Here is a 13624-nt window from a genome sequence, read left to right on the forward strand (position 1 = left end):
AATGCTTTCAGAAGGGATCATTTTCTTGTGACAGACAAATTTTGCTCCAAACATTGACACAATTCTGTTGGTCTTGCAAATAGATCTTGTGAGAAGATGTACACTCATTAGCTAATACTCCAAAAGATTTCTTTGAACTTTGCAATTGTCTGAAAGTAATGTCAACAGCATATTCTGAAATTTGAAAATTGTACAAATCTTCATTATTCTGTCTATTACAACAGCTAGTAATAAGATTTTTCTTCTACACTAAGCCTGATTAAAACCTATTTAAGATCAACAGTAGGTGATGAAAGGCTTGGTGATATGGTGTTGATATTTAGTGAAAAGCATCTTTTGAAATTGTTTGACTTCAATGCTATGGTTAGAAAATATATTTAACTATATAAAATTAAAGAATATAAAACATATGGTTAGAAAAATGAGACCTTCTTGGTTCTCAGTGTTACAATAAAACTGGGAGTTACTTTCCAACTTAAGTTCTCTGTGTATTCATTAAACACTTTTGAATGGCTTCTTACTAATATTAGTTGATTTTTGGAGAGACCTGTGCTGACCACAATGAAGAAATATTACTCTTCAACAACTGTGAGCCAACCAATCAAGGGGGCCCATAGAAGTTGCTTACTCCCCCCTTAGTTCAGAATGAAATGAAACCACTGCTTGGGTCAAGGGCTTTTAAGCCTTCAAGAAGTTTTCTCTGAACCTTAGTCTTAGCTCCAAAGTCACTTGGTTGACTATGAAGTATAAAATATCTTACTTGCATGCTCTACTCATGACACTTACACAATCAAAACATTGAGCCTTGATTGTTTTAGCAAAAGATAATGCAACTAATTCTTTAAGATGAGCACTTCTAAATGTTTCTAATACCATTTAATCAATAAACCAAATGATATAATGTCAAATAATATAAAGCCAAACAATGCTAAAGTAAAGTAAGTAAGTATGACAACACTAGATCCTTAAGGTCCAAACCAGCAGTGCTGATCTCTGTTTCATGGCCCTTTAGCTGGGAAGTGCAATGGGGGGCTGGGGGCCAGCCATCCTAAGCTTTTGCACACCCTTCCTGCTTACTTTCGCTAGATTTCTCTAGGTACCCATTTAGAGCTGGGTTGACTCTGGCTAAGCTTACAGAGTCACACCACTGACCGTGTCCCAAACCCAAATAACACATCTACTTAGCCAGGACGGCTCAGACAATGCTACTTTGTGTTAGAAAGCTGCTTCCTAGAGAAAAAGGTGAAAATTACAGAATAGCAGCACTCTAGAAGGAGACATGCTAGAGCAAAAAGATAGACATGTTTTTCTATGATAAAGTTCTGTTTGTGACAATTTATATATAGCCTCCCCTTAGATAGTCCTGTATACAGCCTTATGATATAGGCTGATACACAATGAAATCCTTATATAATGTTTTAGAGGTAAATACTTGGCTAAACAAAAAGAGAGAGAAGAAGAATAAAAGAACTGTCATCCTAATCCAGCAATTGAGATAAATGCACACTTGAATGAGGTTTTAACCTTACTCATCTATCCAATTACCTAGGACAAAACAGTATAACCAAACCTTCAACCAAATCAAAATGTCATAATCCATGTAATTTGGATTTGTTGCAATATATATATATATATATATATATATATATATATATATATATATATATATATATATATATATATATATATATATATATATATAGCCAATTTTATTTTTGTTTTGTATAGCCTATAAACTAGGTGTATGTAGGGGGAACTAGTGAACTAGTAATGTGCAGTATTTTACCTTTATATAGACGGGGGAGGAGTGGATGTAGGTACTTCAAAGTACCTTCCTGGGACATACCTTAGCATGTAGATCCATCCCTGAAAGTTTCATTTTCCTAACCCAACCCCTTTCCAAGATAGCCAAAAGTAACTAAAGTAGAATTTTACCAAAACAACTAGTAATGTGCAGTATTTTACCATTATATTGAGGGGGGGAGGAGTGGATGTAGGTACTTCAAAGTACCTTCCTGGGACATACCTTAGCATGTAGATCCATCCCTGAAAGTTTCATTTTCCTAACCCAACCCCATTGGGGTGGGGGCTGGGATGCTATGAAACTAAAACTAATCTTTTCAATCAACATGTACTATGGTAGGCCTAGGCTACCTCAATCTTCTGGAACATCCTAGAGTCTAAAATTGGCCTAGCCTATAGGCTAGGCTTCTTAGCCTACCTGGCTAGGATGTGGCATATTCAGGTACACAGTCAAGTCAAAATATTTCCCAATTTTGCTTCTGTTATTTTTCTTTAGTTATTATTTTGTATAAAACATTTAGATTATTTAAAATATCTGTATCCAAACAAAGCAGAGTTTTCATTCGCTTCTTCTTTATCATTTAATAATGTCCTTTTTCTGCTGTCCCCAGTGTTTTTGAGAAGAGGGCAATAGCCTTAGAGCGAAACATACAGTGAAGATTACTAAAAACCAAGCTAACTGTTTCTTTTCATTAATTAAATCCAAGGATATTAAACTAAAGACTAGAAGAAACAAATCCATTAAATAATTAAAACTTAAGACGGACAGAAATCAATGAACAAATAAGACCAAAAACGAAATCACAATGAATAATAAAGTCACACTTTAAACGAACAGAAAATATACCTAGGAGTAATTCCTTGTCTTCATTATGGCTATTTCAAGGAAAGTCGCTCGTGATTTTTTTTTTTTTTTTTTTTAATTTTTCAGGCACCTCAAACTCCAATGGTACTTTTTATTGCTTAAAAAGGCAAATCAGGCGTATTTGAAGTGGCTTTTTTCAGAAAAGTCTGTTTTTTGATGAACGAAAAGCTGTTTTTAATTGGCCAGCTTTGCCTGAAAAAGCCATAATAAGGACAAGGCTTAAGTATAATGCCCAATAAGTTCTCTAAAATCCAAAGGCTCATTTGGACTTTGCTGAAAGCAAAATATATTTTGAACATTTTCTCTTTTGTATGGTTAATAAAGCCAAAATTGTCGAGAGTCCCAGGAATGAATAGCATTATATACCAAACAGTCAGTCTGCTTTCGTTAAATTTTTTAGTTATCTTGGTCAATGTGTTGATTTTCTTTTCCTTTGTTGTTAATGTTTTGGCAAGTGAAAACCAAACTCACAAAAATACGTATCTTTGGAACAAACACGCGAATGACATTCACATCTTTTAAAGGTCTTGAGAGGAGGAAAGGGGACAGATAGCACCAGTCTTGTTTACCTCGAGATTTTTTTTTTTTTTTTGGTGTTACGAAAAATAAAAACGCTGCTCGAAACAAATAAAATTTGGATTGAAGCGAAAATAAGCCTTTGGCCTTTAAAGGGTGTTAGCCCTTCTCACATCTGTAGTAACTTCTGCTTTTTTGGAATTTGACCAGGTCATTCATTGTAATTTCTGTTTGTTTTGGATTTAGTTTATTCATTGGCAGTTATTTCTCATTCTTTTAAGTTTGAATTATTATACATCTTTTATTACTGTTCGTCTTTGGTTTGATATAGCTCTTTAGCTTTCTTTGCAAAATTCATTTTGAGGATTTTTTTAAAATTAATTTCTGTTCTTTTCCAATTAACATTGCTTTTCTTATTAGTTAGTAAGAAGAAAACTTATAAATTTTTTTTTTTTTCCTAAGAATTAAGATTTGGTGTACTATTTATATTTTGGGCAACATATTGCAAACAAAAATTAATACTTAGCTTACTATAGAGGTTTGAATGGATAGGAAGGGGAAATTGTAATTAAATGGATTGAAAATCAGCATAACTTCAGGCCTTCTATAGGGCTGAGCCATCTCTACATCATCCTAAATACACCCTTAAATACGAAACCCGTATATGTAGGCAGATATTGATCGGGGTTCCATTGTAACTGAATCCTCGTGTAACAGAACTTCGTCCGACTGAACCCACCTGTAACTTAGTCTCTGTGCAACTCAACCTTCGTGTAAGTGAACACTCGTGCAACCGAACCCTCGTGTAACGGAACCCCGTACAATTGAATCAATATTAACTGAACCCTCGTGCAACACATCCAAGTACAGCTCAATCCTCATTCACCCCAACCCTTTTCAACTGAAGTCGTTGAAACTCAACTCTCATTCAGGTCTTTATTTTAGAAAGTTTTTTTAGATTAATATTTAATAGAACAAAAATGATTCGGTTTTAGACAAAACCATGTTCTAACAAGGGAAGTAGGAAGGAGTTAATGACTTCTTTACCTCTCATATCTGAGAATCGTTGAAATTTGTTTTTCTTGGTGTTTCTTCCTCTCTGCTATGCGCCCTGAAAGTTCGAGCTAAGACGCAAACATTGAACTTCAATTTAAAAGCGGCCTCTACCTCACTCTCTTTGATGGATGAGGGTTGAAAATGACTTCATATGACTTTCTTGGGATTATATAACAAGACTCCAAACTTGAAAGCACATAACAACATTAAAAGTTGATTAAAAGTTAAAAGGAGCGTCATGAAAATTGGACATAAATCTAAGCAAAAACAAAGAAAAGGACAGATTTACCGTGAATGCTTACCAGTCCAACCCGCTTTATTTTGTAACAGAATAGATCCTAGTGGACGATTTGACCTTAAAGAATCAATATGTTTAACTATAAGTCGTGCAATAATGGCAATAATGCCATTGGCATAAAATGGACATTTTTGGAAAAAATACACATTTATACATAAGCATAGTTTTTTTTATATTCCGGAAGTACCTAGAGATTCCAACTATTTTTTTTTAATTCTTGTTTCAAACAATCAACAATTTCATTTAAATTAATTTGTAAATACGAAAGACAGAAACTATTTTCAAAAGAGAAATAATTTTACCATTTGTTTTCCTTTATACAAAGAAGACAAAATCGTCAAAATTATGAATGGTTATAAAGTCAAAAATAGAAATAGGAAGTAACCCCCAAAACAAATTTTGGGTTCGGTATATCCAGACAAACAAAAAACTACCAGGTTTTCTTTTCTGAATCTGAACATTGGGTGTAATTACCTAGTTAATCTTATGGAATGACCCAAACAAAACGCTTTTGCGTAACTTCAAAAGCGTAAAACCACTGTTTTCACTTTCCTTTTGGCAAATCTTTACTCCAGCACGAATTGAAAAGCTCATAGTTTGGCATAAAACCCAAAAAAAAACTATCAGGCCATGATGCTGGCAATAGATCCATTACTGAAAGTTTCGTTCCATTTGGAAAAGTTCTGGGGTTAGCAAGATGGGTAAAATAAGTTAGAAACTGCGAATGAAGTGAGAAGCAAATTCTGAGCTTCTACTCAGCGGTAGTTCTTAGGCATTCGGCTGAATCGAGTCAAACAGGGCTTGATTTAAACGGCGGTTGAGTTAAGCGGAAGTTCAGTTGAACGAGGGTTGAGTTGCACGGGGCTTCAGTTAAATTGGGGCTGAGTTAAACGGGGTTTCAATCGTTCGAAGATTAAGTTAAAGCTGGGTTCAGCTAAATGGAGGCTAAGTTGCACGACGGTTCAGCTGCATGGGGTTCAATGGAACGAGGGATTAATTCAATGGGGTTGAGTTGCAGGGGGTTCAGTTACACGAGGGTTCAGTTACGTACACACACATTGATCTGTCGGTGTTTTATGTTAAGCATTTTATTGTTTTGTATTTTATCTTAACTGCTTTTTTGTTGAAACAAAAGCATATTAAGCTTAAATTCTAAAAGCGTTTTTGCTTTGTTGTTAAAAAATGAAAAAAGGAAGTCAAGAATCAACGCATCAGATGTGTATTCTCATTGAGGCTCACTTGGTTCTATAATTATAATTGAGGTGTGCCTTCATGGCCTGAAATTTTACAAATCAAAATAAAAAATATAATATTTCGCACTAAAAATCAACAGAACTACATTTTTCTTACAAAATTTATTGTCCGTGGTAAGAATTTCGAAGCATCCGAACCCCCTCCAAGCCAAAACTCAATATCTAATTGAGCCTCCTATGTAATTTTCCCTTAAAGTTTCAACTGAGTCCCTTAAACCTTTAATTTCCGTTCCCCAGATGTTGCACATATGGTATTTCGATGATCTGGACGCATATAATCGTATTTTGGTTTAGGTCTAACCTTTCCCCCAAGCCAAAATTCAGCGTCTATTTGCCCCCACCCCCCGTCCACAAAATTCCCTAAAAGGCTTAATTTATTACCTAAACCAATCTTGATACATTGCATACACACTCTGTTGACAATCTGGCAGCATATAGTGCCTTTTGATTCACACAAACTACTTAACCGTACATAAATTATAAGTCATGTTGGATATTACAGCGCAAAAATGTTATTTATGTATGGATTGGAGACGAACACTGGCTAACCTTTTCCCCCTCCTCCCCAAACTAAATATGAATTCCTATTGCCCAACTTTTCCCCTTCCTTTCTCCAATAGTGCCGGACAGTTTCAATTCCAGATATTTCAGACATTCTTTTTTACAGATCAGAGTACAGATAGTCTTTCGAATTACCTCCACCTTCAAAATTCAAAACTAAAAATAAAAAAAAATTCAAATGAATTTATTGAAAAAAATTTGCATTGTCAGTTTATTATACATATGCTGATATTTATTCCTTAAAATCTTAATAAATTTTTGATTTCTTAAAGTTATAAAAGTGAAAACATTTAAAAGAATTTTTTTCAGTAAAGTTCAAATTATATTCTGGCCTTTAGAACTCATAGGGGTTTAGAACCCTACTCAGATTAATTTCTGCTCGTTTCGAGTTTTAATTATTTCAATTTCTGTTTGTTTTGGGTTTCATTTATTTATTGATACTTATTTGTGGTACTTGTATGCTTGGTAGATTATTGGATTCCATTTTTGTTAATTTTTGGTTTAATGGTGTTCTTTACTTTTTTTTGAAAAACTTATTTTGTGCAAAAAGTTTTTTTTATTAATTTCTGTTCGTTTTATATTGACATAGTGTTTGTCAGGGAGAAAGACTCAGCCGCTTCTGAAGTTAAACAACCATCCCTTCCATAACAACCTTTAATAACCCTTAGGCATAACTTACAACCCTTGCCCCTATTCTCTGGGGTTTGTTTCAACCCTAAAAGCTTTGTTATATGATATTTTAGACTATTTTGAATGGCTATCTCAAAATTTCTATTAGACACGTTTCGGGACAATACGACGTGTGTGTAGGGGGGAGGGGGTAGCTGCCCTCTGATCACTTTGACTCTTAAAAAGAATACTAGAGCGTCTGATTACCAATCCAATGAGCCCCCTCCGAAGTTTATATGACCAAACTTTCTATAAAAACCAAACGTGTCCCCAGGGCACAACTTACAAACCTTGTCCTGAGGGCTGGGGGGAATTTGTTATCCTCAAAGACATAAATTCCAGACCTTTCTGATAGGCTGAACAAAATGGCTATATCAAATTTTGATTGGAAGTGTTTGGGGAAATGATAGGCGTGCGGGCGGGGGGGGGCATGCCCTCTGATCACTGTCGACTAATACAAAAGGCACTAGTCCTCTCAGTTTCCAATCGAATGAGCCCTTTTTGAAGCCTCTGCGACAAAACTTTCTATAAAAACCATATATGCACAAAGGGCATAATGCGTCCTTAGGGCTACGGGGGGAGGAGGTTGTCATCCTCAAAGGCATAATTTCCAAACCTTACAACTACGTTGAACAAAATTGCCATATCAAAATGTTGGTCGGAAATGTTTGGTGAAATGATGGGAGTTGGGAGGGGGTGATTCTTCCTCTGATGACTTTCTACTATTAAAAAAGGCAATAGCCCTCTCATTTTCCAATCGAAAGAACCCTTTTTGAAGTTTTTACGACAGCACTTTCTATAAGAACATTATATGCCCCTAGGGCATAACTTACAACCTTAGTCCTGAGGGCTGTGAGGGGGTTGTCATACTCAAAAACATAATTTTCGGACCATTCAACTACGTTCAACAAAATGGCTATATTAAAATATTGATCGGAAGTGTGTGGGGAAATGATGGGCGGGGGGGGGGGCATTAGCTCTCCGATCACCTTTGACTATTAATAAGGGCAATAGCCCTCTCAATTTCCAATTGAATGAGTCCTTTTTGAAGTTTCTATGACAACGCTGGCAAAGCCTAATTTCCATAACTTTTAACTAAGTTGAACAAAATGTCTATCTAATAATTTTGATTGGATATGTTTGGGGAAATGGTGGGCGTGAGAGGAGCGTTAGTTGCCTTCCAATCACTTTAGAGTATGAAAAAGGTTCGAACACAGTAATGTTTTATTTTAGTTATGCTAACTATAACGTGTTTTATTTAAATTATATTAAAAAATAACCATACCCCTTACAGTTATTAAATAAAAAAAAAATGTTTTTTTAAATGAAAGTAAGGAGTGACATTAAAACTTAAAACGAACAGAATTTAGTCCGCACATGAACAGGTCTGGCCCCTCCTAAATGCCTCTTTCTTTACACTAAATTTTTTTATTTTTTTAAAAAATAGAGATGTTAGAAAAAGTAAAATTTTTGCGTTAAGAGTGATGCGTTGAGCAGGGACTAGCCCCTTTCATATATGTAATAATTTCTGTTCCTTTTAAGTTTTAATGTAACTCCTTACTTTCAGTTTAAAAAACTTGTTTTTTTTATTTAATTTCTGATCTTTTTTTAGTTAATTCAGCTTTTATTTGCATAAAAATTTTACTTTTCTTTTGCTAAATGGATGTCTTTACAAATTAACTTACGTAACTAACTTCTATATTCGTATATTTTTCTTCTGGCAAAAAATACAAAGTTGCAGATTTTTGCAGATATGAGCTTGAAACCTATGTAATAGGGTTTTCTGATACGCTGAATCTGACGGTGTGATTTTCATTAAAATTCTTTCACTTGTAGGGGATGTTTCCCCCTCTTTAAAAAATCGAGTAAATTTTCTCAGGCTCGTAGCCTTTGATGAGTAATACTAAACTTGATAAAATTTATATATTTAGAGTCAGCATTATAAACACATTCTTTCGATACATTTATTGACATCAAAATTCCATTTTTAAAAGTTTCGCTTACTATTGAGCCGTATCGCTTGTTTTTTTATTGTTTTTTTTTTATAACGTATATTTTATTACGTATATGAGGGGGTTCTCCCCATAGTCAAAAACAAGCAATTTAAGTTAAAATTTAAAAAAATTTTTATTAACAAACACCTGAATCACAAAGGCCGTTTAATTAGAATAGATAGCTCTTTAGAAAGCACTAAAAAAAAATGTAGCGTAAAGAGCGAGGTATTGACTTGGGGGAGAACCCCCTCACATACGTTATAATTTCTGTTCGTTTTAATTTCTAATATTCCTTCTTACATTTCAGTTTAAAAAACTTGTTTTTTTTTTTATTTAATTTCTGATCGTTTTTTAAAGAATTATTGGAAATCCGGCGCCCCCTTCATATAACTGTCCCTTCCCCCAAAGAAACATCCTCCACGGCAATATTCTCCAGAGTAACCCCGTCCACTAGCCCCCCCCCTCCAGAAAAAATCCTTCCTAAAAATGGTTGTATACGTCCCAAGAGCCAATAAATAATGCTGGCAAGTCTGGCGCCCCCGTCACGGAAATTTCCCTTCCCCACTGAAAACTTCCTTCATTAACAGATCCTCCCCAATAACCACCTACCCCACCTTACCAAACCCTCACAGAAAAAAAAACCCCTGAAACATCTGTATACTTCCCAATAACCAATACTATATGTTAACATTGGGTAAAGTTCATAACTTTCAGCTCTCCCTCTGAGAACTTTGGGGGATTTAGTCATCCTAAAAGACATATTTATCATATTTTCGACCATGTTGAACAAAATGGCTATCTCAAAATTTTGATCGGGTGACTTTGGGAAAAAAATAAGTGTGGGAGGGAGCCTAGCTGCCCTCCATTTTTTTTGGTCACTTAAAAAGGGCACTAGAACTTTTAATTTCCGTTCCAATGAGCCCTCCCACGATATTCTAGGATCACTGGGTCGATACGATCACCCCTGGGGAAAAAAAAACAAAAAAAACAAACAAATAAACACGCATCCGTTATCTTTCTTCTGGCCAAAAATGTAAAATTCCACATTTTTGTAGATAGGAGCTTGAAACCTCTACAGTAAAGTTTTCTAATACGCTAAATATGATGGTGTGATTTTCAATAGGGTTCTATAACTTTTAGTGGGTGTTTCCCTCTTTTTTCGGAAGTCAGCAACATTTTCTCAGGTGCGTAACTTTGGATGAGTAGCGCCAAACGTGATGAAACTTACATATTTGAAATCAACATTGAAATCTGATTCTTTTGATATATCTATTGGTATCAAAAACCCGTTTTCTAGAGTTTCGGTTACCATTGAGCCGGGTCGTTCCTTACTTACAGTTCGTTACCACGAACTGTTTGATACTTAATATGGGAAAACTTGAGCTCTGGAAAACTTAGCGGATGATACTCAATACTTTTTCATATATATATATATATATATATATATATATATATATATATATATATATATATATATATATATATATATATATATATATATATATATATTATTAAGATATAGTAAATATATTTACTTATTATTGATATATTTTATTATTAAATATAGTAAATATATTTACTTATATTATTAGTAAATATAAGTAAATATATGAGTAAATAAATTGTTCAAGGAGAGGATTAGTGGCTACAGTAGGCAACTGGCAAGTTGGCTACTAGTTTCTGACTTGCTTGTACAATTTACAAGTATTATTTGACTAATTTTGACGAGAAAAAGAAACTGCCGAAGCCTCTAAAAAAAGTACCAAGATCTTTACCTCTTGGATGGTATGGAAAAGAGGTTTTCTTAAATCTCTTGAGATAGCCATAAATATATGGCTATCTTAAAATTTTGATTGGATGTGTTTGGGGAAATGATAAGCATGAGTGGTGAGTTAGTGGCCCTCCAATCACTTTCGACTATTAAAAAGGGCACTAGCCCTTTTAATTTTCAATCGAATGAGCCCCTTTTGAAGTTTCTACGACAATACTTTCTATGCAAACCTTAGATGCTCCCAGGGCATAACTTACAACCCTTGCACTGGGGGCTGTGTGGGAATTTAATCCTTAAAGACATAACTTCCAGAATTTTCAACTACGTTGAACAAAATGACTATCTCAAAACTTTTATTGGATGTGTTTGGGGGAATGGTGGGCGTAAGAGGGGTGTTAGTTTTCCTCTAATCACTTAGTTTTCCTCCAATCACTTTGACTATTAAAAAGGGCACTAGCCCTTTCAATTTCTAATTGAATGAGCCCTTTTCGAAGTTTCTATGACAACGCTCTCTATAAAAACCTTGTATGCCCCCAAGGAATAACTTACAACCATTGCCCTGAGGTGTGAGGGGGGGGGGTTATCATCCTCAAAGACATAATATCCAGAACTTTCAACTATGTTGAAAAAAATGGTTATCTCCAAATTTTTTTATTGGATGAGTTTGGGAAATGGTGGGCGTGAGAGGGGGGTTAGTTGCCCTCCAATCAGTTTCGACTAGCCTATTAAAAATGGCACTAGCCCTTTCAAATTCCAATTGAATGAGCTCTTTTTGAAGTTTCTACGACAACATTTTCTATAAAAAAAAGCCTTATTTGCCCCCAGGGTATAACTTACAACCATTGCCTTGAAGGATGTGGTGGTGGGGGGTTGTCATCCTCAAAGACCTAATTTCAAAAACTTTCAACTACGTTTAAAAAAATGACTATCTCAAAATTTTGATTGAACGTGTTTGGGGGAACGGTGGGCGTGAGAGTAGTCATCCTCCAATCACCTTCGAGTATTAAAAAGAGCACTAGTGCTTTCAATTCCCAATCAAATGAGCCCTTTTTGAAGTTTCTACGAAAACACTTTCTATAAAAACCTTATATGCCCCCAGGGCATAACTTACAACCCTTGCCCTGGGGGGTTTGGGGGGTTTGTCATCCTCAAAATTAGAATTTCAAGAACTTTCAACTGCGTTGAAGAAAATACCTATCTCAAAATTTTAATTGGATGTGCTTGGGGAAATGGTGGGCGTCAGAGGGGGGTTAGTTGCCCTCCAATTACTTTCAACTATAAAAAAGAGCACTAGCCCTTTCAGTTTCGAATCGAGTGAGCCCTTTTTGAAGTTTTTATGACAACATTTTCTATAAAATCCTTATATGTCTCCAGGGCAGAACTTACAACCCTTGTCCTGAGGACTGTAGGGGGAGTGTCATCCTCAAAGACATAATTTCCGGACCTTTCAACTACGTTGAACAAAATGTCTATCTAAAAATTTTGATTAGCTATATTTGGGGAACAAGGGGGTTAGTTGCCCTCCAGTCGCTTTCGACCATTAGAAAGACCACTAGCCCTTTTAATTTCTAATCGAATGAGCCCTTTTTGAAGTTTCTAAGACAACATTTCAAATACAAAATTATATGCCCCCAGGGCATAACTTACAACCCTTGCCCTGAGGACTCAGAGGGGAATATCCTCCTCAAACATGTAATTTCCAGAACTTTTAACTACGTTGAAAAAAAATGGAAATCTCAAAATTTTGATTGCATGTGTTTGGGGGAATGGTGGGCGTGAGAGGGGGGTTAGTTGCTCTCCAATCACTTTCGACTATTAAAAAGGGCACTAGCCCTTTGAATTTCCAATCAAATGAGCCCCTTTTGAAGTTTCTACGACAACGCTTTCTACAAAAACCTTATATGCCCCCAGGGCATAACTGACAACCCTCGCCCTGAGGGCGGGGGGAGGGTGTCATCCTTAAAGACCTAATTTCTAGATCTTTCAACTACGTTGAACAACTATCTCAAAATTTTGATTCGATGTGTTTGGGGAAATGGTGGATGTGAGAGGGGGGTTAGCTGCCCTCCAATCACTTTCGACTATTAAAAAGGCCACTAGCCCTTTGAATTTCTAATCGAATGAGCCTTTTTTTGAAGTTTGTACAACAACGCTTTCTATAAAAACCTTATATGTCCTCTGGGCATAACTTACAACCCTTGCCCTGAGGGCTGTGGCGGGAGTGTCCTCCTCAAAAACATAATTTCCATCAGGAAATCAACTAAGTTGAACAAAATGGCTATCTCAAAATTTTGATTGGGTTAGTTGCCTTCCAATCACTTTCGACTATTTGAAAAAGTACAAGCCACTCCAATTTCCAATCGAATGAGCCGTTTTTACGATAGTTTACGAAGTTTCTACGATAACTCCTTCGATACGAAGTGCCCTGGTCTAAAACCAAAAAAAAAAAAAAAAAAAAAATAAATTGTGCCAACATCGTTCTTTACTTAGGCAGCGCTATTGCGCTTCCTATGATTTCTGTTTGTTTTGAGTTTCATTTATTTATTGATAATGATTTGTGGTAATTTTACGCTTGAAAGATTGCTTGAGTTTATTTTTGCCCAATCTTGGCTTATTGGAGCTCTTTACTTTTCTTTGAAAAACTTCTTTTATGGAATTTTTTTTACATTAATTCCGGCTCGTTTTTTATTGACATAGACTTTTTCATGAAAAAAAAAATAATATTTCATATCTTTTCATTTTTTTTCTATAAGAATCCATCGTTTGGGTTGCTATTTGTATGAGAAACTTTTTTTTTAACAATTTTTAACCCTGACACAAACAATATTTTTAATTTAA

The sequence above is a fragment of the Artemia sp. Qi Xiang Cuo genome, chromosome 13, assembly GCF_049724085.1.
Source record: "Artemia sp. Qi Xiang Cuo chromosome 13, ASM4972408v1, whole genome shotgun sequence".
In the NCBI taxonomy this organism is placed as follows: domain Eukaryota; kingdom Metazoa; phylum Arthropoda; class Branchiopoda; order Anostraca; family Artemiidae; genus Artemia; species Artemia sp. Qi Xiang Cuo.